Source organism: Molossus molossus, unplaced genomic scaffold (assembly GCF_014108415.1).
Source record: "Molossus molossus isolate mMolMol1 unplaced genomic scaffold, mMolMol1.p scaffold_m16_p_3, whole genome shotgun sequence".
In the NCBI taxonomy this organism is placed as follows: domain Eukaryota; kingdom Metazoa; phylum Chordata; class Mammalia; order Chiroptera; family Molossidae; genus Molossus; species Molossus molossus.
Window position 1 is genome coordinate 63041566 of NW_023425366.1, and position 25973 is coordinate 63067538.

The 25973-nt window shown below is 35.8% G+C and overlaps 1 protein-coding gene and 1 non-coding gene across 2 annotated transcripts in view; both read left to right on the forward strand.

Annotated features, from left to right (window-relative positions):
* ADGRV1 (adhesion G protein-coupled receptor V1) overlaps nt 1-25973 on the forward strand; it is a 526552-nt gene that overhangs the window by 370752 nt on the left and 129827 nt on the right. The gene's annotated exons all lie outside the window — the stretch shown is intronic.
* LOC118642966 lies at nt 6480-6585 on the forward strand. The gene has a single exon (XR_004961874.1). It is a non-coding gene; the product is annotated as a U6 spliceosomal RNA (small nuclear RNA).

A 25973-nucleotide genomic window follows, 5' to 3' on the forward strand; every position in this document is an offset into this window, starting at 1 on the left:
ATTCTTTCAGTCCCTTGGACCCTTCTCTCCACATGTAAGGTGGTACCTAGTCAAGAAGATAACTTTATAAGCATCGAATCCAGTCCCCATACAATCCTTGAGTAATCTACAGTTGACAAATGTTTATTCACTTTATATCTGAACTCCTCTGTGAGGAAGAATGTATTCCTCCCAGGACTTTTTCACATGGAGTAGAAATCTTTTAGAATCTGGCTCAATATCTAATTGCTAGGTTCATACCAAAAAACAAACAAAAACAAAAAATAACCTCATATTTTCAATTTGCCAGTCCTTCAGTTTGTCTCAGTTTTTGTTCCAAGGTAAACATTACTGATTTGTTCAAATATGTCCTCATATAGCATGCTTTTTACTGTCTTAGTAGCTCTTCTGTAAACTTGTTTTATTTATATCAATTATCTTCTTTTTTAAATTTTATTTTTGAAAGAATTTTAAACAGAAAAAAAGTTGTAATATTTGTCAGAGTCCACATATACTCTTCACCCAGGGTACATACATATATATTTACATAATCATAGTGTAGTGATCAAAACCAGGAAATTAACTATGATAAAATACTATAAACTAAACAAAAAACCTTCTTCAAATTTCACTAGCTTCCTCCCTAATGTTTCTACTCTCTGTTTCAAAATTTAGTGCATTCAGTGGTTGTGCCTTTTTGGTCTCCTCACATCTGACAATTCCATCATCTTTTTTTTTTTTTTACTTTTAATGCATACTAATTAGTTATTTTGTAGAATGTCTCCAAATATAGATTTATTTAATATTTTCTTATGATTAGATGCAGGTTATTCCTTTTTTGCAAGAATGTAACAGAGTATTAAAGTACAAGTGTTTTTGTATGTACATGTTTTCAGTTCTCTTGGGTATACCAACAAGTAGAGTCATTGGGTCATACGATTTATCTTGCTGCTTTTAAGATCCTCTCCTTGTCTTTGTCTTTCAGCAGTTTATGATATATTTAGGTATGGCTCTACTTTGATTTATCATAGAGTTTGTTGAGCTTCTTGGATATTCAGTTTAATGTTCTTCATCAAATTTGGGGAGTTTTCAGCATTATTTCTTCAAATAATTCTTTTTGTCCCTTTCTCGTCTCTCATTTAGTATGCATATATTAATACAATTGATGGTGTCCCACAGAGGTCTGAGATTCTGTTCATTTTTCTTTGTTCCTTTTCTTTCTGTTCTTCTTCTTTCTGTTCCTCAGACTTGATCATTTTAACCAACCTATCTTTATATTTATTTAGTCTTTCTTTTACCTACTCAAACTGCTGTTGAGCCTCTCTAGTGAAATTTTTGTTTTATTCATTGTACTTTTCAACTGTAGATTTTCTGTTTGGTTCTTTTCTTTATAATTTCTGTCTTTTTGTTGGTATTCTCTATTTTGAAACATCATTCTTACACATTCATTTAGTTCCTTAGACATGTTTGTTTTTGCTTTAAAATCTAAATATCTGATTTAAACTCTTTGTCAATAAGTTTAATATCTGGTTTTCTTCAAGCATAGTTTCTATTGATTTCTTTTTTGTTTTGTTTGTTTGTTTGCTTGTTTTCTGTATGTGGGCCAAATTTTCTTGTTTCTTTTCATGTCTTATTATTTTTTTGAAAATTGGACATTCTAAATAATATAACATGAAAATCTGAAAATCAGATTCTCCCTTCTCCTCAGCATTTGTTGTTGTTTTGCTTATTGTAGTAGCAGTTGCTTGGTGATTTATTAAGTTTTATGAATTAACTCTGTAAATCTGTATTCTTTGTCTTATGTGGCTACCAATGTCTTTGTTTTGTTAGCTCAGTGGTCAGCTAATGATTGATAGATATTTCATTAAATGCCTGGAACCAAGAAATCTCTCTTTGCATGCATTTTGGAACATGACTTCAACACCCCACGAGACAGTTTACAGCCCAGCCTTAGAGATGCCACTTCACTTTCTGCTTACATAGACCTTCAAGGCCAACCAGTGGTAAGAGATCCGAGAGCCTTCTCAGGTCTTTGGTGAGCATGAGCACAGCCCTAGGCATGCATGTGGATTTCTAAAGTCTCAGGAATATATAGCTTTTCCTGTAGGTTTTTGGTTTGTCTGTCTGTTTAGCCCAATAGCTGTTATCCATTACTCAGGCATGATAAAGTTAAATCTCTTGTTTTAAATAGTTTATAATTTTTAAAAACCCTCTTTGTGCCCCCTATACCTCATCCCTTACCCAAGGAACAAATTGCATTGGCTGAGTTCTGAGACAGGTCAAATACAGAGAGCCTTGCAAGTTGGGGCTTTCTTTAGAAATGAAGCTTTGGAAGAACTATAGCTGCATTCTGCTTGCCACCTAACCCCCTTCCCTAGTGGATGCCAGGCTGTGCCTGGGAAGGTGGGCTGTTATTTTTCAAGGCTGCATAAAATTAGAGCAGGGTTTGAAACTAGAGCAAGTTAAACTGCATAAAGCTTGCTATTCTTACCAGGTTTCAGCTTTTGAGGAATTTTGTCTCCCATGCTTCCCGGGTAGCTGCAAACCTTTGGTTTATTGACAATATGCTGAGAAAGTTGATTCTGAAAATTTTTGCAAGCTTTCTTAGTATTTTTATGAAGCCTCTGCTCCATAAAACGTTTCAGAGGCCCTAATTCTGCCATTTTCATCTGTTACCCCTGTCCCTCAGTTTTTAAGAGTTATTTGAAGCAGAAAATATTTTTATCACATATTTTTGTGTTGTTTTCTGCCATGGAACTTTTTATGAGTCAAATTTATCATTTATTTTTCTTTTGATTGCTTTTGGATTTTTACTCACAGTTCAACATTCTTTCTAGAACTAAAATTGAAGAATAATTCTGCTGTACTTTCTTCTGTAATTTCTATGGTGTGATTATATATATATATATATATATATATATATATTTTTTTTTTTTTTTTTTTTTTTTATCCTCACTCGAGGACATTTTTCCATTTTTTACTCAGACACAGCGGGGAGGAGAGAGAGGAAGAGAGAAACTTCGATGTGAAAGGGACACATCGAGTGGCCGCCACCCACACGACCCAACCAGGGCCAGGGACAAACTGCAGCCAAGGTTCCCTTAGCGGAAACTGAACCCGGGTCTCTGTGGACCGCAGGCTGACGTTCTAACCATTGAGCAAAACCGGCCAGGGCTGATTATATATTTTTTTATATTGAAATCTCTATACATTTGGATTCTGTTATTTTTGAATGATATGTGGCTATTTTATGCTTTTAAATTTCTACCTACTTGAGGCATTATTATTTATTTAAAATCCCATATTTACTCCAGTACTTTGAGATGTCACCTTTATCAAATGTTACATTCCATGCCTACTTGGGTCTATATGTTGACTCTATTTTATTCCACGCATCTTTTGTCTCTTCATGTATTGGTCTCACAATTTTAATTTTTGAGGATTTTGGGTATGTTTTAATGTCTTGGTAAGGCTAGTTCTCCTCTACCCTCATAGTACTTTTTGCCTTTTCGGTGTTTTCCTGGTTATTTTAGAATGTGGACTTTTTTTTTAATCCTCAGAAGGGGGAGAGAGAGAGAGAGACATCAGTGTGAGAGAGACACATGAATTGGTTGCCTCTCGCACAACCCCAATACAGGGATCAAACCTGCAATCCAGGTACTTGCCCTGACCGGGAATCGAACCCTCGACTGTTTGGTCCAAGGTTCGACACTCTAACTGCTGAGCCAGCCAGGGCTGAATGTTGACTTTTTAATGTAAGCTTTATATCTGAATTGTCTAACTCCATAAAATAGTTTATTTGTATTTTTATTGGGATTACATTGAATTAATAATTTAACTTAAAATTACCATCTTTATAATGTTGAGTCATCCTATCCAAGAAAAAAGGTTATGTTTTCATTTGTTCAGATCTAATTTTGTGTATTTCAGAGGATTTTAAACAATTGTCTTTGTAGAGATTTTTAACATTTCTTGTTAAAAATATTTCAACATATTTGACCTTCTTTGTTGTCATTATAAGTGGGCTTTTTTTCTGTCCATTATACAGGCATGGACAAAAGTAGATTGATAATAATATTAAATAACACAATAATTAGTAAATAAATAGTAATCCAAAAATAAACTGTTTCATGTACTCACAATTGTAAAACTACTTTTGCCCACCTGTGTAGTCTCTGTTTATTGTGTGTAAAATGAAGACTATTGATCTTTTTAGGCAAATTATTCATCCTTTTACTTAAATGAATTATTTTATTGTTGATTTTCTGGATGTTTCCAGTGATACTGTTATATCAACTTCAGAAATAGCTTTACTTTTTCTTTCTTTGTTTTAACCCATTATGCCATTAATTGATTTCTTTTGCATGGTTTCATTAGCTGATACCTGTGGTACAATGTTGAATACTATCTGAATAGATAGTGGTGATCCTTAAGTTTTTCTTGGTCTTAGTGGATGTGCCTCTAGTGTTTTCCCCATTAAATATTTACCTATTTATATATCCTCATTAAATAAGATGTTGACATTAGGAATAAGATATATGTATTTTACTAAATTTTAAAAGTATTTCTTAATTCTCATTTTCTTAAGCTCTTTTATTGTGAATGGATGTTGAATTTTGTCATAGGCTTTTCAGCATCTTTGGAGGCAATCATATTATTATATTAATATATCTTAACACATTAATATGTATGATATTATTAGAAAGAATATACCTAGCATTCCTGAAAGAAATCCCTCTTGGTCATTGTATCACCTCCCCCCCCCCCTTTTTTTCCTTTACTGATTTTAGAGAGAGAGGAAGGAAAGAGAGATAGAAACATTGATGATAGAGAACATTGATTGGCCGCCTCCTGCATGCCCCCCACTAGGGATTGGGCCCACAACCTGGGCATGTGCCCTGGCCAGGAATCAAACTGGCAACCTCTTGGTGCATGGGTTGATGCTCAACCACTGAGCCACACCAGCTGGGCTCTATCATTTTCTTAATGTGGGATTGGATTCTCTTTACTTATATTTCATTTAGTATTATTGTATCACTGTTTGTGAATGATGTTGGTCTATAGTTTTCTTTGTTTAAACTGCCTTTGTTTGGTTTAGGTGGCAGTGTTTTAGTGGTTTTAAAGGACTTTAAAAGTTTTTCTACCTTTTTGTAGAGCACTAAAATCTTCTGTAGAAACTAGTATTAAATGGGAACAATTTTGGTAGTTTGTGTTTAAGTCAGAATTATCCATTTCGTGTAGATTTTCAAATTTATTTGCATGTAGGACTGCAAATCTACATCATGTCTTTATGACATACCCACAAACATGAAATTCTGGTCTCCGCAGTGATCATACCATACTTGCCCGGTTCAGCTGATGTCAACATCGCATGGCCAAGCTCCTTGTGAGCTGCTCATAGCAGTGGACAATGAAGGAAAGGCATAAAATGTGTCTAGCATACACTTGTCGGTATTCAGTTTAATTTCAATAACAGTTTACAAGGGTTTTTGTATTCTGTAGCTATGTCCCCGTGGCAGTATAAAATTTAAAACATACTAGGAAAACATTTAAGTAGGAGAAGGAGAAGACAAAGATGAGAATTTCCTATGAACAGTTTAACATTCCTTAGTTGAAAAGCCCCAGGGGGGCGCCCTGGCCGGTTTGGCTCAGCGGTTAGAGCATCCACCTGCGGTCCGGAGAGACCCGGGTTCGGTTCCAGCTAAGGGCATGTACCTCGGTTGCAGTTTGTCCCCGGCCCTGGTTGGTCGTGTGGGTGGCAGCCACTCGATGTGTCCCTTTCACATCAATGTTTCCCTCTCTCTCTCTTCCTCTCTCTCCCTCCAACACTGTCTGTACAAAAAATGAAAAAATGTCCTCGGATGAGGATTAAAAAAAAAAAAAAAAAGAAAGAAAAGCCCCAGGGCAGCAGTTCTCAACCTTCCTATTGCTGCGACCCTTTAATACAGTTCCTCATGTTGTGATGACCCCCAATCATAAAATTATTTTTGTTGCTACTTCATAACTGTAATTTTGCTACTGTTATGTCTTAGGCGACCCCTGTGAAAGGGTTGTTCGACCCCTAAAGGGGTCACGACCCACAGGTTGAGAACCGCTGCCCTAGGGTTATTTTGCTGTTATAATTACAGGAAAAATGAGTAAATATATTACCTCCATAAAGCATTCATCAAACACTTTATATAGGATGTTAGATGAACCAATTCCACCATGTCGTGTAGTTGAATAAAAATTATACATTATTTAACACTCATTCAAATTCTACCTCAAACATCCTTCTATGCAAAGGAGATAGCTTCATCATCATCAAGTAGTATCATTTAATGAAAAGAATATTTATTTAGCTGTCCTACCCAACTAACATTTGTAAATAAGCACCCATGGTCAGATGCAACTCTGACTCTCATTTCTAGTATACAGTCTCCCAACTCTTCAGTAAATGTGCTTACTATCCACAACGTCCCGGAACTGAAATGTAAGGAACCACAGAACAGGGTACTTTAGTGCTCATTTCAGCAGTACATGTATTAAAATTGCAACAATACAGAGAAGATCAACATGGCCCCTGCCAAGGATGACATGCAAACTAATGAGCATTCCATGATTTTTTAAAAGTGTACTTTCACAAACTCATTGTATTAAATATGTCTGGAGATGAGACTGTAAAATTTTCCTTGATCAGAGTACAGTGGGAAGAGTGGGGGCTTTGGAGGTAGAAACACGAGGAGTTAATACTGGCTCTGCCTTGTTCTAGCTCTGGGACACAGAGTAAGTGACCCTCCGAGAGCCTGCAGTTCTCCATATGTGGAATAAGCATACTAAAACTTGTGTCACAGGATTGTGATGTGGATTGCAGAGGAAATACATGTGCAGTGCCTGGCAGGAAGAAGGGTCAGTCATGAGAACCTCGTGGACAGACCTGTGAACGTTTGTCTCGTCTAAAGTAGTAATTACATGTAACCTATCAGACAAGCCTGGCTAGACATTATTAACCCTCCAAATACCTGAAGGGCAGCTTACCATTTTACTCTTTACTATTTCCTTTATTCTGAAACTATCATTTAAATTATTCCTGTCCTTTTCTTTTGCATCTTTGACAGGATTGCAAACAACACACTCTTTAATATTTCTGAAGCTCCAAAGCTTTTATCAACATAAGTTACAGTTTGCTTTGTTTTTGTCATAAGTGCGTGGGGGAAAACCTCTGAAATGTGCAAGCTTTTCTACTGCACAGTCGTATTTAGTTCTGGCTGGTGTAACAGAATGCCTGGGTGACTGAAATTATAAACATGTCTTTCTCATAAGTCTGGAAGCTGGAAATTCAGATCAGAGAGCCGGCATGGTGAGGTGCTTGGTGAGGGCCCTCTGGTTGGTTTTGTCCTCACATGGCCTTCATGCAGAGAGAGAGAGAGCCTGTGTTTCCTCTTATTTCTGTGAGGAAATTCATCCCATCACATGGCTCGGACCTCATGACCTAACATAACAATAATCACCTCCCAGAGGCCCCACCTCCAAATACATCACATTGGGGGATAGGGGTTCAACATAAGGAATTTTTTGATGACATAAATAGTCCATAGCAGATATTTTTAAAGTTTAAAATTAATAGATTAAAATAAATTAAATTTGAATACAGTCTGCGATGAAAGGTTAAGTATTCATTTAGTTCCAGGGAGTGTTTTTTGGTAAGACCACAAGTTCTGAAAAATAGTACAACTTCCGTTTCATTTATGTTGAAAGATTAACTATATCCTTCTACCTCTAGTAACAACTAAATTTATTCTAAAGTTATCCTCACAGCAGTGCCATATAAATATTTTTATATATGATGACTTCATTAGTATCAGTAATAGTTTTCCCAAGTCTTAATACTTATGATAATAACAATATTATAATAATATATAACCTAACCTATAACCTTTTCCCAAAGATATTTAAAGTATATTTTTCTTATCTTTTTTCTGTGTATATTCTAACACATATGTACACACGTGCTCACACGTGTAGACACATACAACAAAAATGGGATGCCATATGCACTATTTTGCAATTTACTTTCTATTTATTAGACAATTTTTATGTCAGTATATATCAATCACATTTTGTACTATAATGTTTTATTATATTTATTTAACACTCTATTGGTAGACTTCTGGACTATTTTCAGTTTTTCTCTTTGACATTGTTATGATAAATAACTATATCAGTATCTCTATATACTTGTGTTAATATTTTTCAAAGGACGAATTTTGAGCTGTGGAATGGCTCAAAGGACACATATATAATTTTTTACTTTAAAAGATATTACCAAAGTGTTTTCCCAAATGGACGCACTTATTTACACTCAAATGACGAATTATGACAGAGCCTCTTACCCCACCTTCTTGACAACCCCAGGCATCATAAAGATTGTTTTCAGTGTTTGAAAATATGAGATAAATAGGTAGGTAGGTAGGCAGATAGATAGATAGATAGATAGAGACACATACATGAAATTATTTAAAGTTTCGTTTCTTTAATTAGTAGTTATAACTTAATAGCTTCATTTATGTGCCAGACATTATACTAGGTATGTGATCTCACTTATTCTTATATGACCCTATAAATTTGAATATCTTTGTATAGGCTTATTTAGCATTTTTATTTATTTTGTGAATTATTTGTTCATTTTTCTGCATTAACTTTTCTGATTTTTTTTTCATGTTTCCAATGACTTAAATACTATTTTTTTCTTGTTTTCTTTTCTTTTAAGGCAAGATGGACTGCATTAAGGCTATTAACTTTTGTCTCTCTTGAATTTTTATTTCTCTATTACCACCTCTCTCTCCTATTTGTTTTTAAGGAAAATTTACATTTTATGAATGAGATGAGCTTTTGTGTGATATCAGGTTATTTCAGAGAATTATTTTAAGTATTTTGTATGCTAATTAAATTTACCAAGTATGATAATAGTACAGTTCATATGTTGAGAGCCTTTGAAATAATTTACTCAGGGTCAAAATGATGAAAACAAGTGTTGCCAGCAGAAGTTCAGTCTGTGTTCATCCTAATTTATTAAGTGGAGGCAGAATCAGGAAGACAAATGATTACTTTTTCATGCAAAGCGCTGAGAATTTAGACATTTGAAATATCAAGCCGAATAGAGCATTAGGGGAGGTCATTGTAAAACTGCAGGCTGCTGAGTTATAAAGATAGAGATGCTTGTGAAATTACACTCCTCACTTATTTCCTTTACACAGTTTAGGGGTAAAATGAAAAAGTTGGTCAGCTTCTTTTCAGATGCTCTATTTTACAAGATATTTTGCAATCTCTCAAAAACTCTCATTTGGAAAACTGAAAAAGCTCATACAACCACAAACGGTCAAGTGTGTATTAGTTCAGGAAACAAATCAGTTATTTATAGAGGAAGTTCTGTTGAAGACGAGGTCTCTAATGAAAAAGGAAATGCCCACAAATATAAACAGTTTGTCAGACAGGATACTTAGTACAACTTAAAACCATTCCTGGCTCAAAAGGATTTTCTGACAGTTGATTTTGTGGTTCTATTTTCTACTTTGTAGCTTCTTGGGAGCTGAGGATCTGTGTGGTATTTATTTTTCTTAAAATAATGTTCTTTCATATTATAAAATTAATCAGTGTTTGTTTTACAAATTGTGGAAAGCACAGTACTTCTAATCGTTGATGTGTTTCCAGTTATGTCTAGATTCAAACATTTTTATTTTTATAATACAGAATTGGGATCACACAGTTTTATCTCTTCTATTTCATTTAATATTATATCATTAGAATTTCCAAGCCATTAAGTATATCTCAGTAATTTTTTATGGAGTCATAATATCTGTCTCATCATTGACTTTATCATATGTGTTTACCATTCCCCAGCACTAAGCATTTAGGTTCTCCCTGTCTCCCTTTTTAATATTTAAAAAGTGTACATTTAATGTGCTATGTCATGTTTCCACATCACAGATTCCTTGAAATGAAATAACTGGATTAAAGATTTGACAGTTTTAGAAATACTGACATTGCCAAACTCCCCCAGAAAGGTTGAAAATTTAGTCTTAATGATATTTCTTGAGAGTACCATTCTTCCACACCAATCCCAGCATTGTAGGTGAGTTTTATTAGTTTTATGATTTTGATAGGTAAATGTAGTATATTAGTCACAGTTCTCCAGAGAAATAGAACCAAAAAGAGATGATTGATTGGTAGATGATAGATGATAGATAGATAGATAGATAGATAGATAGATAGATAGATAGATAGAAGAGAGAGAAAGAAATCATAAGAAATTGGCTCATGTGATTATGGAAGCCATCAGTTCTGAAGATCTTCAGGCAAAGTCAGGAAGCTGGAGACCCAGGAGCAGCAGTGGTACCTCTGCATAGTTCCGGTATGAGTCAACCAGTGTTACAGCTACCAGGTTCACGTGTCTGGTGCTTCAAAGGAAAGGCTAATATTCAATACATCAGAGTTTGGAGCAAGGAAAAATTTTATTGATCAAGAAGGCCCAGCTTGAGAAGATGGTAGAACTAAATCTATCTTTAAAAAGTCTGTGATTGAGGCTTCTTTTATTGTCAAGGGAAGGGAGGAGGGGCAAGGGAAGGGGTGGTGCAGACCATAGACAGGTGGGTTTAGAAAGGGATCCAAGGAAGAGGGAGAAATTTTTCAATCCCTTTGTTCCCAGTTTGTTAGTCTGTTAACCACTGCTGATCTGGTCTAGTTCTAGAAACTCCTGTAAATCTTTGAAAAACAGTCATCTCTTCATTCATATTTTCCCACCTCTTATCTGAACAAATTCCTCTAGTTTGTTAGCATATCAATAGCAGGAGATGTTAGCATGAAAGCCACCAGAGAGAAGTATTTCTTTGTGTTACACCTAGAGAGCTGATGGTTGTGTAGTTCCAGTCCAGAGGTGGCAGGCTTGAGACCTAAGAAGAGTCAATGTTTCTATTTGAATCTGAAGGCAGGGAAAAAAACAATGTGCCAGTTCAAGACCATCAACAGTAAGAATTCCCTTATATGGGGTATGGCTGGGGCGGGGGTTATCAGCTTTTTTTGTTCTATTTAAGCCTTCAAGTAATTGGATGAGGCTTACCCACATTGAGGAAAACAGTCTGCTTTACTTAGTCTACCAACTTAAATGTTAATTTCATCAAGAAAGAAAAAGAAGGAAGGAAGGAAGGAAGGAAGGAAGGAAGGAAGGAAGGAAGGAAGGAAGGAAGGAAGGAAGGAAGGAAGGAAGGAAGGACTGCCTCACAGAAACACCCAGAATAACGTTTGATTAAATATCTGCACACCCCATGGCCTGGTCAAATGACCTCATCTGCAGTGATCCAGTATTGTACTTGTTGCTATTTTTTTAATGAGACTGGGCACTTTGAATATACTTTTAGATGTTTATTGGCTGTTTGTTCTTCTCTTATAAATTCTTCATATTCTTTATTTATTTTTCTATTTTTGTTATTCATTTTGTGAGAGCTTTATTTCTATTAAATATATTATCCTTTTTAATATTTGATAAAATATTTGTCACATTTTTATTTATATTTTTAAATTGTAGTAAATATATTTATTTTTATGTATTTTCTTATATATTATTTGTATGCTTAGAAAAGTGTTGTGTTTTTTTAGTATTAAGATTTATTTTTTCTTTAATTTCAGAAAATTTTTCTTCAATTTCATTTTTAAATGCTTTTTATTCTTTTCCATTTTGGGATATTCATTATTTCTTGAATATCAATTAAATTATTGGATCTTCTTTATATCTCCCACATAGGTATTATATCCTCCCAAATTTCTTCATTCTTTGTTTTTTTCTCAAACATTTCCTACATTTTGCTAATTTATTTGAAAGCTGTATTTATTTTATTTCTTATACTATAAATAATTTATTATTTGTGATTGACATAATTTTTTACATCAGAACTTAGGAAATATATTATTATTGTGTAAAAGTTTGTGTCCAGAGATTAGCCTGATATTTTTTCATTAACGTAAATTTATACTTTACTTTCTAAGATGCTTATAAATCTTTAAAATTATACTTCTGTAATGGAAAAGTTTGAGCTGAATATATAGAATTGTAAATCTTTTTCTTTAAGTCCATTTGGTCCATGGTGGGCCCGCAGACATGGTGTCTTCTGCTCAATTGCATTTTCCAATCTTATATACAGTCGGCCCTCATTTATCATGATTAATCAGTTCCAGATTCTACCGTGATAAATAAATTTCCGTGAAGTAGGATTCTTTATCTATAAATTGAATATTTTCACAGTTAGAGCATAAAAAAACCTGTTTACGACCTTCTAAATATGTTTTTTAACATTAGAGCCTTCTAGACATGAAATAACAACCTTTAGTCACCATTACACTTGTATTACCCAATATATTAGACAAAATAAGAGAAAATAAGACATATTAGATGTTACAAATATCATATTATTTTACATTTAATTACACACACATAGCTCTTACACACAACCACTAACCTATGAAAATAGTGCAACTTGTTCGATGATGAAGCGATGAAGATGAAGAGATGTACTGCACAGAAAAGAAGAGCAAGGTTGCTGCTCCTCAAGGTTTGACCTCAGTAGGAGATTCTTCAGGGGGCGCAGTATCTTCAGAAGGTGTGTCATCATCTGCTGCTGAAGGAGTACTAGGAGGAGGCAGTAGGTGTCTGGGTGCGCAGCTGAAGAACATTGTGATAGGCAGTTGCTGGTGCTATCTTTCCATATGCATGGAGAGGCTTTTGTAGGGTTCTATCGCTCCATCAAGTGCATTCTGAAACTGCAATGCACACATTATTTGTGGGTCCCATTTGCCAATCATGTCCTGTACTACCTTAATAGTTCTCACGACTTGTGAGAGATGCTCAAGTGGAAGGTCAACTTCCTCCTCCTGACCCCCAGGAACCTCAGGCTACTCTTCCTCCTCTTCACTCACAGACTTAGTCATCTCCACCCGATCCTCATCAGTTAAGGGATCCGAATGTGTCTCCAGCAGCTCATCCATGTCATCGCAGGTCAAATCCATGAAACTTTCTTCTCCCAGCATCCGGGCTAGCCTAACTGCCTTACCCACTGCCGAGTTGCTTACATCCTCTGGGGTGAATCCTCTGTAGTCGTGGACAATTTCAGGCCACAACATCTTCCAGCTGGTCTTCACGGTCTCCATCGTTATGTCCTTCAGTGTGGCCTGCGTGTTCTTCAGACAAGTCGCAATGGTATATAGCTGCCAGTACTCCTTCAGCAAGAAGTTCTCCTCAAGGTACATGCCTTTGAAGAGGTGCTGCAGGGTGCCTCGTGTGCAGAGGGCCTTGAATGTGCGAATAACCTGGATCAGCGAGGTGGTGTTGGGAGGAAGGAACCCCGATCTGCACATCATCATAAAATAGGTCTTTCGCATGACCTCCAGCACTGTCCATGAAGAGAAGGACATTGAACTCGAGTCCCTTCTCCATGAGATACAGCTTGACTTGGGGGATGAAGTACTCATGGAACCAGTCTGATGACAGCTGCTTTGTGATCCAGCCCTTGTCGTTGTGCATCCAATGCACTGGCAGCAGGTTCTTGTTTTTGTTTTTGTTTTTCTTTTTTTTTAATCCTCACCTGAGGACATTTTTTCATTTTTTGTTCAGATAGAGTGAGAGGGAGAGAGAAGAAGAGAGAGAGAGAAACATCAATATGAAAGGGACAAATTGAGTGGCTGCCTCCCACACAACCCAACCAGGGCTGGGGACAAACTGCAACCAAGGCATGTGCCCTTAGCGGGAACTGAACCAGGGTCTCTCTGGACTACAGGCCAATGCTCTAACCGCTGAGCAAAACTGGCCAGGGTAGCAGGTTCTTGTTTTTATTCTTCAGGGCCCTAGGGTTCTTGGCCTAGTAGATAAGGGCAGGCTTGAGCAAAAATCCCTCAGCATTTCCACACATAACCATAGTCATGCGATCCCTATACGCCTTGAAGCCACAGACCTTGGCCTCATCCTTGAAAATGAATGTCCAGGAAGGCATTCTCTTCCAGAATAGTCCTGTTTTGTCCATATTGAACACCTGTTCTGGATGATACTCACCCTCCTCAAGGATCTTCTGGAACGTGTTGTTCACATAGTCCTCTGCTGCAAGCTGGTCAGCAGAGGCAGCTTCTCCATGGAGAACGACACTCTTCAGATGATACCTCTTCTGGAACTTCTCAAACCAACCCTTGCTCACCGTGAAATCCATGAACATTGTAGAAGAGGGTCCTATGAGGTTCATCCGCTGTAAAGCGCTGATAGAGCTGCCTCAACTTCTCCTGGATGACCAGCGAATCCAAGGGAATGTTTTTCTTGCGGCTGTTGCTGATCCAAATGGCTACAGCAAACTCAGTTTTCACTGTGAACTTATTATGACTTGTCACAATGCACTTTGCTTCCTTGTTGAAAGAGACAGTAGCCATTGCATGGATGTTCTTTTCATCTTTACGGATGGAGTGAACAGTAGACTCATTCAAGTCGTAATGGTGGGCAACCTCCATGATTTTCTTGTCATCTTTGATCATATCCAAGAGGTTCACCTTCTTCTGGATGGTAAGCATCTTCCTCCAGTGCTTAGTTTAATTGTCAGAAGGCTTAGAAGAAGAAGCATGTCTAGGAGCCATCATGGGGCTTAGATAAAAGTTCTAGGAAATTGCAGACACTACGTTTACAAGAGCAAAGATGCTTCTGATGCGTAGCGATATAGAATTGTGTATGAGAGAAACGAACTTGCATGAGGCTGAGCCAATCAGTGGCCAGGATAGGAAGAGGATAGGATAGCCAGTCAGTGAACAGCATGCTCTGATTGGCTTGGTTTCACCACACCTGATTTTTTGGGAAAAAGTTATTGCCCACACACAAGGAATGGTCGAGCAGTTGCAACTGGTGTTGAAAGACTGGGTGGGGGAGGCTTGAATACATAGGCCTACAGTCCATACATACAGTAATTTTCATTTTAATTGTAATACAGGGGTTTATAATTGACTCAGACAACCGAGTGCACGCTGTATCATTTTTACTGTCTCGATCAACTTTTTAATGAATATACTGTATTTGGAAAAAAACGTGATAAAGTGAAGTCGCAAAAGTCAAAGCGCGAAGTGGCGAGGGGCAACTGTATTTTACTTGCTATTTTCTCATTGTTGTAGAATCAGATACCAAAGCAGTTCAAGTACTTATCACTATAATACTTTGTATTTTATGATTATAATAATCACACTTTAAAAAAATCATTTTCCACTCTTTTCCTTTTCCCATGCATCCTGTCGGAGCTTCTCAGTCTGTCTGCCCTGCCCGCTGGTCAGGTTTTTATATTGCTAATCTGCCCATCACTGCTTCCAATGCCACTTCAGTTGTAATTTCAATTTTTCCCCATTCCTTTTGCTCCTTTGTTAGCTCCTTCAGACAACTTTTGTCTATTCTTTATTTTACTTCTGTCCTTACGCTTTGTCTTCTTGTATCCTCTGTAGACTTCAAAGATTTTCTTTTTAATTTCATTTTCTGGCTCCTGTAATAACTTTTGAAATCATTTTTTTCGGCGTTTGGGGGGTTTTACTTTTCTTCTTATGTATCCAATGTTTGTTTTATTTTAGAATTTATTTACTTATTGTAGAATGAGATCTCCATGAAGCCTGTATTATCCAATACGTGAAATTATGATTTTTGGCTCTGCTCACTTTGTTCTTAGTTAGAATTTTTTTTCAATTAAAAACTTGATTTATGATAGATATATGTACATAAATATAGGCCTATTAACAGTGGTTAATAGTATGCATCCAGTGCAGGTCTACAGGATAGAAGTGTCATTTCTGTCCAAGTACATAGCCTGGTTTTCTGAGACTTTAAACCAATGGGATACATGAAAAATGTCAGCCCCAACAGATACTGCAACTAGAATTTTTCCTGTCTCTGTGCCTCTGTAATAAATGCCCTAGGAACCATCCTTCTCAGTGTACTGTGACCTAACACAGTCCACTTGACTCTACTGCTCCTATGGATTTGGTAAACTACAGCCTTGGGAACAACAGATAAAGTAATTCATGCTGATTGGAGGGATGACCTGCTGGCAGAAGGAAATTACTCTGGCTGTCTCACAAAGAAATCCTATGAGCTGCCCTGCTTTCTAGTTGGTAGAGATTCTGGCCCTTTTAGCTAAAGCAATACCACATGAACCACTCACTGGGTAACTTGTTTCTTCCTGGAAAATTAAGGTACAAAGTAAAGTCAGAACAATTTTAGGCAGCACAGCCAAAATTACACCCAATATGTCTGACTTATTGACAGAACCATAGTTGCTCTCTCTCTCACACTGGAAATTTTATTCTGCGTAAAAAGGAGGAACTGATGATATTTTATTTGAATATCTAACAGTTTCTCAGAACGAAGAAGAAGCAGTAAGGTAAGCTGCTTGACATAATTCTGTTCAGTTCTAGAAACAGATTAAAAGATCCAGCAGAAAACAACCTTCATCAAATGGAACTCTGGCTAGACAGGAAATCCTGAACATAATTTGATTATCTGTGGACAATAAAATCTAGGAAGATCAATTTTGAAACAGATAAAAATCAGATAATATTTCATAACCAAAGACTCTGAAAGGAATGATGTACCGGGGGAATTAAAGTTTCTTAAAAAAAAAATTTAGATGGAATGGCTGAAAATAACTTTAAAGAGGGAAAATAGTAAACAAAATCAGTGTTGGTGTATGTATTCTTTCTGGTGGGATTGGAGGTAACAAGGACGCACAATGAAAGAGAGTAGAAATATATCGTTAATAGAAGAAGTATGGCTAATATAAGAAAAAGAGAAGCTGAAACCTAACATGAAGTGAGAGTTGCTAAAAATGATAAAAGGAGAGGCCATTTTAAGTTTATGTTCAGATTACAAATATACTCAAAGTGGAGAAAAATTCTACAGGAAGACATTTAATATAGAAGAAGAGAAAATGATTGAGTCCTATTTTGTTTTACTTTTTTCTCTCAAACAGAAAAATCTTTACATGGATGGAAAAAAGACTACAGGCAAAGACTAGCATAGCAATCCCCCCCACCCAAATCGTGAGCTAATTATGAGAGCACCTAGGTGTTCTAAGTAACTTCACATTTCTCTTTCTGCATGAATGACAATGCTCAAATATGAGAGAATTTGATGAACTAATGATGAGGAACGTGGAATGCAGCACAGTTTGGTAATAGAAAACAAATGGAAAATAAGCAAATTGTTCCCAATTTAATAAATTGGATTTATTCCTGGTCCTGAAAAACATTCCTAAAATATCTTAAGTTGATTCCTTAGGAGCCTTATTAAAAAGGAAGTAGTGATTTAACCAAAAGATAATATATACTCATACCAATTTTTTTTTAAGGGGTGTACCAGTATAATCAAGAAAATGCTATAGACATTTTAATCGATGATATATTTTCCCATGATTGTCTTAAGGACAAGATGGTGAAATAAGAACTGGATATGATTAAGTTGTCTTATGCTTTGTTAAATAAATATATTCAAAGTGTACTGATGTAATAGTTTGCTTTGAATTCAAAAGGTTAAAAGGAATGCTGAAAACAATAGTATGTCAGGAGGAGAATGGCCATGATGGTTAGTTAAGAGGATGTCAAATGACATCATGTAGAGGCTCATGGGTAGAAGCAGGGTCTAGTCTATAAAAAAGAAGTTGGAAGGGACACAAATGGCTTTCTCTAAATCTCTGAAGAATTAGCATAACAAAAAAGGAGACCGGAAGAGTCAACCCAGAGAGTCAAGCATTGATTAGAAGTTAATTAAATGACCCCGAAGTTCCCCTCCCGTCTGTTTTTTAATTTGATTTTATTTTAAATTTCTTTAAAATATAACCTACTACATTCAATCCTATACTAAATAAATATGCACACTTTATATATTTTTTCACAATTCATTTTAAATTTTAGAATTTTGTTCCATAATAAGTATGATCAATTTGCTTCTTAGATTCTAGTTGTTTCTAAAATATCACCTAGGATATAACTAATAATTCAAAAACTGACTTCTCCTAAGGGAAAAAATAATGCAAGATAATCATATAAAAAGCAAATTTAATAGCATTTTAAAAGTATATCAAAACATGTTTAGGGCAAGAATATCAATTTGCTTGCCATTACTATTTATGTTGTGAAAAATCTGCTGCTTCCTTTACCAGCAAGATGATGAGACCTTGGTTCTTGTCTTCTTGAAGGAAAGATTTCAAGAGACAAAGTGCACTAAAGAAAGCAGGAATGTATTGGTAGTATGTAAATATACTCAGACCAGACTGAGTAGTGGGCACCTCTAAGGATGGTATAATATTCGCAAATCAATAAATGTGATACATCACATAAAAAATGAAAGATAACAATCACATGATCATATTAATAGATGCAGAAAAAGCATGTGATAAAATCCAGCACCCATTTTTGATAAAAACTCTCAGCAAAGTGGGAAGAGAGGAATCATAATTCTATATAATAAAGACCATCTATGAAAAACCCACAGCCAACATCATACTCAATGGACAAAAACTATAGGCATTTCTCTTAAGCTCAGGAACAAGACAAGGATGTCTGTTTTCACCACTCTTATTCAGCATAGTACTGGAAGTACTAGCCACAGCAATCAGACAAGAATAAATAAAAGACATTCAAATTGGAAAGGAAGAAGTAAAACTGTCATTATTCGCAAATGACATGAATATTGTATACAGAAAACCCTAAAGTTTTCACCAACAAGCTATTAGGTTTAATAAATAAATTTTGTTAAATTCAGGATACAAAATTAATACTCAGAAATTGGTGGCATTTTTATGCACCAATAATGAACTATCAGAAAGAAAAATTAAGAAAACAATCCCATTTACTATTACAACAACAAAAAAATAAGGTGCTTAGGAATAAATTTAACCAAGAAAGTAAAAGACCTATACTCAGAAAATTATTAGATTCTGAAGAATGAAATTGAGAAATATACAAATAAGCGGAAGCATATACTGTTTTATGGATAGGAAAAATGTATATTATTAAAATGTCCATATTACCCAAAGCAAACTACAGATTCAGTGCAATTCCTATTAAAATACTGAATGGCAAATCTCACAGATCTCAGAAAAATATTCCAAAAAATGTATATGGAACCACAAAAGACCCCAAATTGCCTCAGCAATCTTGATAAAGAAAAACAAAATTAGATATCACATTACCTAATATCAAACTATACAACAAGGCTATAGTAATCAGAACAGCATGATGCAGAATAGAGAACATGGAAATAAACCCACATCTTTATAGTCAATTAATATTTGACAAAGGAGGTAAGAATATACAATGGGCTAAAGATAATCTCTTCAATAAATGGTGTTGGGAAAATTGAACAGATATGTACATAAAAGTGAAACTAGACCATCTTCTTACACCATATATAAGAACAAACTGAAAATGGATTAAAGACTTAAATGTAAGTTGCCAAAACATAAAAATCCTAGAAGAAAATATAGGCAGTAAAATTTCAGACATTTCTCTGTAACAATATTTTTGCCTATATATCGTCTCAGACAAGGGAAACAAAGGAACAAATAAACAAATTGGACTATATCAAACTAAAAAGCTTTTGCACAACAAAAGAAATTATCAACAAAATGAAAAGGGAACCCACTGAATAGGAGAACATATTTGCCAATAATACATCTGATAAGGGATTAATTTCAAAAGTATATAAAGAACTTATGCAACTGAACACCAAGAAGACAAACAACCCAATTAAACAATTGGCAAAGTTCCTGAATAGACACTTCTTCAGAGAGGAAATACAGATGGCCAACAGACATGAAAAGATGCTTAGTGTCACTAATCATCAGAGAAATGCAAATTAAAACAAAATTAAGTATCACCTCACACCTATTAGAATGACTATCATCAATAAATCAACAAGCAACCAGTGTTGGCAAGGATGTGGAGAGAAAGGAATGCTCATGCTTTGTTGGTGGGAATGCAGATTGGTACAACCACTGTGGAAAGCAGTATGGAGTTCACTCAAAAAATGAAAAATGGAACTGCCTTATGACCCAGTAATTCTACTTCTGGGAATTTATCTGAAGAAACTTGAAACACTAATTCAAAAGAATATATGTACCTCTGTTCATTGCAGCATTATTTGCAATAGCCAAGATCTGGAGGCAGTCCAGGTGTCCATCAGTAGACGAGTGGATAATGAAGCTGTGGTACATTTACACAATGGAATTCTGCTTGGCCATTAAAAAAAGAAGGAAATCTTACCCTTTGGGACATCATGGATGAACCTGTAGAGCATTTTGCTAAGTGAAATAAGCCAGTCAGAGAAAGACAAGTACCATATGCTTTCACTCATATATGGAATCTAATGACCAAATGAACTAACAAGCAAATAGAGACAGACTCATAAATAGAAAGCAGGCTGACAGTTGTCAGGTGGTTGGGGGGGAGGAGGGAATTGTGGAGCTGGGGTGGGGGGGATTGAGCAAAAGAAGAAGAAAAGGAAATTTTACCTTTTGCAATTGATAGACCTGGAAATTATTATGCTAAGTGGAATAAGCCAGTCACAGAAAGATAGGTACCACATGACCTCACTTATATATGGAAGCTAATGAACAAAATAAACTGATGCACAAAATAGAAAGAGAGGCATGAATGCATGGAAAAGATTGATAGCTGTTGGGGGAGGGGGTTTGGTGAGATTGAATGAAAGAAGATAAAGGGATTAAGCATGTGCATATATATGTATATGTATATGTGTGTGTGTATATATATATACTGTATATATATATATACTGTGTATATATATATATGTAAAAACCCATAGTCACAGATAACAGTGTGATATGGGGGAGGGGGAGGTGGGTGGATGTTTTATTGAGCTGTACACTTGAAACCTATATGATTTTGCAAACCAGTGTCACCCCAATAAATTCAAAATTTAAATAAATAAAATCTCAAAAAAAAAAAGTAATACAACAGTCTTAACTAATTGCAATTAAAATATCTTAGTTTTGTTAATTTTATAAAAACTCTTGACCAGATGAACATATTGCTAGGGCCAGTCCCAGGGCCTTGAAGAGGTACTATACAAATGTGTGGCCCTAAAACTTAAGCTTCATGGTATATTTACTGCTAGTTTGTTAGAAGAAAGACCACACTCTAGTGATACCTGATCACAAATACAAGGTGGGCAAAAGTAGGTTTACACTGGTCTGTATGGAAAATAACACAATAGTTAATAAATAATAATACAAGAATAAACTCTATATTTTCTGTACTCACAACTGGAAACGTATTTTTGCTCACCCTGTATACTTGGAGTCTAGGAAATTGTAGAAAACATATCCCTATAGTGTACATTTCAGCAATTAAAGCCATTCTAAGAAGTTTTTCCTCCCTTGATCTCCCTATCCCACATGAAAATACATAAGAAGGAAGCTGGGAAGTTATGATGAATTTTTAAGGTGAAATAGATAAAATTAAAGAAATTCCTCTTAGCAATGAGCCTTTTCAAGTTGCAACTTCAGATCACGAAAATTACCCATTAATTCTTTGCCATGAGTGGTTCTAAGTGGGAAAGTGTGAGAAGCACTGCTCGAGACATATTCAGTTATCAGCTCTCTCCAGAACATGCCAAGGTAGTTCATACTTTCCCTTTGTTCTTTCCTGGAAGAGCATTTCCCTTGTTCTCTGCCAAATGAATTTTTACTCAGTTGTAAAGGTCAAGTCAAATGTTATTTTGAGACCTTCTTGGAACACCTCAAGTAAAATTAATTGCACCTCTTTTCCTGTAACACCTTTAACCTCAATTTTATTATTTATAAGATGTCTTATAGTTCAGTATTTATTTGTATTCTAAATAGGTCAAAATTTCTATGAAGGCAAGGCCTTATTCTTTTTTTTCTTTTTTTTTTAATCCTGGAGCCTACCCTGCCTATGTTGTGTGGTAAATGTTTAACAACTGGCTTGCTGGGACAGAGGACAACTGATTTGTAGTATTAGTAAATTTCCATGTTGTACCTGCTCCCACTATGGGACATCCCTGAACACAGAGGTGGAAAGAAATGCAGAATAGCACACCATTATGTGGCCTTTCTACCACACAGATGCAATAGATGCATGGTTAGTAATACAATGTAGTAAAATTATTAGAAACTGGTATGAGTTTTGAATATTCATTACCTTTGCTTTTAACATAATTAGTTTAATGGTAAGTCTATATAATTTCATTTTAATGATGGCTGAATGTAACAACTGGTTCACAAAACTGTACAATTTAACAAGCAGTTCTTATGAGCTTATTCAAGCCAGCACCAGCACAGCAGTGTTTGTAGCTCCTTTGGAGTTGACATCCCATGGCCATCATATTCAGAGGAGTCTAGAAAAAATTATATTGGCAGTAGGGGAGAGACTCTGATACTTCCCTCAAGTTGATACTGATGTTATCCTCAGATAGCCTATTGGATCTGCAGTGTGAAACTGCTGCTGCAGAAAAATGCTGAATGAGATCACTATTCATTCCTTAGGAAGGCTGTGTGTCATGTTGCAATTAGCTTTTACACATCCTCATTCATTCTGTTCCCCTGCAACCATCTACTTCCAAATCCAGCCAGTTTTTAGTAAGTAACTCACATTTAAAAACTATTTTGTGCCCCGGCCATTTTGGCTCAGCGGTTAGAGCATTGACCCACAGACTAGAGTCTCGAGTTCGATTCCAGTCAAGGGCACGTACCTTAAGTGCAGTTAGGTCCCCAGCCCTGGCTGGAGTTGTGCAGGAGGCAACCAATGTTGTGTCTCTCACGTAGATGTTTCTCCCTCTCCCTCCCTCCCCCTCCTACTCTATCTGAAGATAAAATGGAAAAGTAACCTCAGGTGAGGATTTAAAAAAAAAAACTATTTGGTTTGTAACCTCCCATAAAATTCATAATTTTTTTCAATTCATCAAAGTCTACACAATGATACGGTTCAGAGGAGCAAATCACAAAGACTATCGACCACGTCCTAAATTTCTCCAAGAGTGACTTTTTCCCTCCTGTAGATAAGCGGTGAAGGAAAACAACTATGACCTTTCACTCTCAGAATCCCTGCAAACTTCCCTTTCATCGAGGAAATGACGAAGAAAATAGATGTGGCAGCCAGAACCATTAGTATTTGCTCTGAGAAAGTTCTTACGAGGCTCGCATTGCAGCGAGGCCACCGGAGCTCAGCTTGTGCTTCCTAGTCCTGCTGGAGAGCAGACATGGGACCGGCGAGTGGAGCAGCTCTGGCGTGTCCTGAGAATGGCCTGTCCCGAGAGTGGGGTGTCCCGAGAATGGGGTGCCGCTTTCCCCTGACATGAAGTAAAGTGTTCCTGGGAGACTTCAGACAGATTTTATCTTTTATATGAGGTTCTCACAACTCTCGTTGCTCTGCCATGTAATAAATATCCTTTGTGACAGATAATTAGAGCCAAATAATGAAAAATAATTAGAAAATCTCGTTTGTTAAAGCTATAACTTTTGAGTATGATTTTAACTTAAAAATCCCACGTAAATTTTCTTTTTCCATGTTGTAATGGCAAACAAGAGGCAAACCAGTCATGACACGAACCAAGAATATGTGTTTATTAAGTTGTGCTGTTGTGCCTATGGCGCTCAATTGGGTAGATTTCAAAACACTGTATGACAGTCTTCCAGGTATTCGAAGTCAAGGGGAAGAGAGACCAAGAGCATCACAAAATCAAGGGCATACAGTTAAATATGTTTTGATAAATTAAGGGTAGTTATATGAATTATAAATATACATTCCATGTTCTAAAACACTGCAAGTTGCTTTAATTTCTGAGTTTCATTACAAAACAAAGAGATGATGGTGAGATCAAGGTCACCCTAGTAATATGTCCTAGCATCTCATCCATAAAAATGTGCCTGTGGTAAGTCACAAACAAAATAGTTTATAAATGTTACTAGAAACTGGCTGTGTTCAGAAGTAGATGTCAGTAGGGGAACAAAATGAATGGGGATGTATAAAAGCTAAATGCTTCATACCACATAGCCTTCCTAGGGAATGAAAAATGATCTCATTCAGCATTTCTCAGAAACAGTAGTTTAACACTGCAGATCCTGGGGTGGATCAAAAGAACCATGTAAATATGAGCACACATCTGTTCATCTTTTAAAAGAAGGAGAAATGCTTGACTAAACACAAAGGCTACATTAAAACATTAGTCTTGTTCTCAGAAATCAGATGATCTTTGAGGCACTTTTCACTGACTCGTTTGCCCAATATAGACATAGTTATGATGAATTGTTTGTTTTTCTCTGAGTCCCAAAATATTTGAAAATAGGAAAATTAGTGTTCACTTTGTTCAAATGTTATGTTTTGATGGACTAAGAGGGAAATGAAAGATTCTAGGTCAAAGATGATATTTTCAGATATTAAACCACCAGAAAATGAACATTTTAATTCATTCCATAATGCAAAGAAACTTTGCCCAACTTATCTGAAAATGCCTGCCTAGCTCTTATACTACTTGCATTAGGAACCTTCGATAAATCTTCTGTATAAATAAATCTAGATTTGCATCCTGGAAACATCTTTAACTTCAGCTGGAATATGTTAATCTTAATTTCCAAAAATTTTCTGGAACTTTAAAAATACAGTATTTAATAAGCTTTAGACCAAGTAATGATTCTCATAGTACTAAGTTCTTTATTGTGATAATTGATTTACTTCTTTCTCTTTCCCACCAGACGGTAATTCCTTGAAAACAAAATCCAGACATTATTTGACTTTGCAAAGTGCACATTGCTTTTATTTGATGAGTGAATGATTTCTTAGAGAGAGCTGGCAATATGTTTTATTGAATTACAGGTATTAATATGTATAGAAGAAATCATTAACAATGTGTAGCGAGCAATGAAGAGTAGTTTTCTGTAGAGAATGAGATGGGGAAGGGACATCAGAAAGCCTTTACTTTCTGCTGACTGTGTTTATCGCAAACTTGCTTTGCTACTTTCATAATAAAAATGGTTATGCTCCCAAAATGTGTCTCCTTTAAGCTTTGTAGATGGTAAACTTGTCAAATATTTAACTGTTACATTTTTTTGGAGTCTTCACTAAATTATATTACCACTTAATTTCACTTTCTGAAAAAGAGAAATTTAATTTGAACAAGTTTTTAATTAAAACATGTCATGTCTAGTTCTTTTCTGATTTCTTAGATTCTCTTGGTAGTTCTGTGCTCTGCCTCTTCCAGTTTCCTCATTTAATCTCCATCACCTTAATACATGGCAAAAAAACAAACAAACAAAGAAAAACAGTAAAATAGTACTACCTACATCCTGAACAGATTTCACTCCACATTTTTCCTTATTCATTTAAACACTATTATGTTCAGAATATTTACCTTTGTGGAGCCTTTATATGTCTTAACATATTAGTATATTATAAATACATACAACATTCCTCATCTAGAAAATGATGAATTTTAAATTTCACTATTCTTCCTCTCACTAGTCTTATGGTCAGTTTATCTGTGTAGGATGTGGCTTATGCTTTCCATTCACAAAGGCTTTTTGTTTAGATTTGCTAAGGCAAAAAAAAAAGGGGGGGGGGGGAACAGACCTGGTTTTGTACCTAATAAAGCTACTTTATTATCTTTGAATTGCATTCCATTGATAGTAGTAGCAATTAACTGATTTGTCTATTTAAACGAAAACACTTTCTTCCCTGAGAAATGAGCCATACTCTCCTTCAATTCTGAGAATCCTCCCAGGTAGCTAAATTTACCTTGACTCCATCCCCCACCCTTTCCTCTTCACGTCTAATAAAATCCCCCTTGTTTCCTTTTTAATTATTCCTTCACAGTACATCTCACATTGGATCTTTTCTTTCCATTCCCACTACTGCCACTTAAATCCATGATCTGAAATATTGAAACACAAACAATTTCCAAGGCTTACTGGCCCCCTTCAATTTGT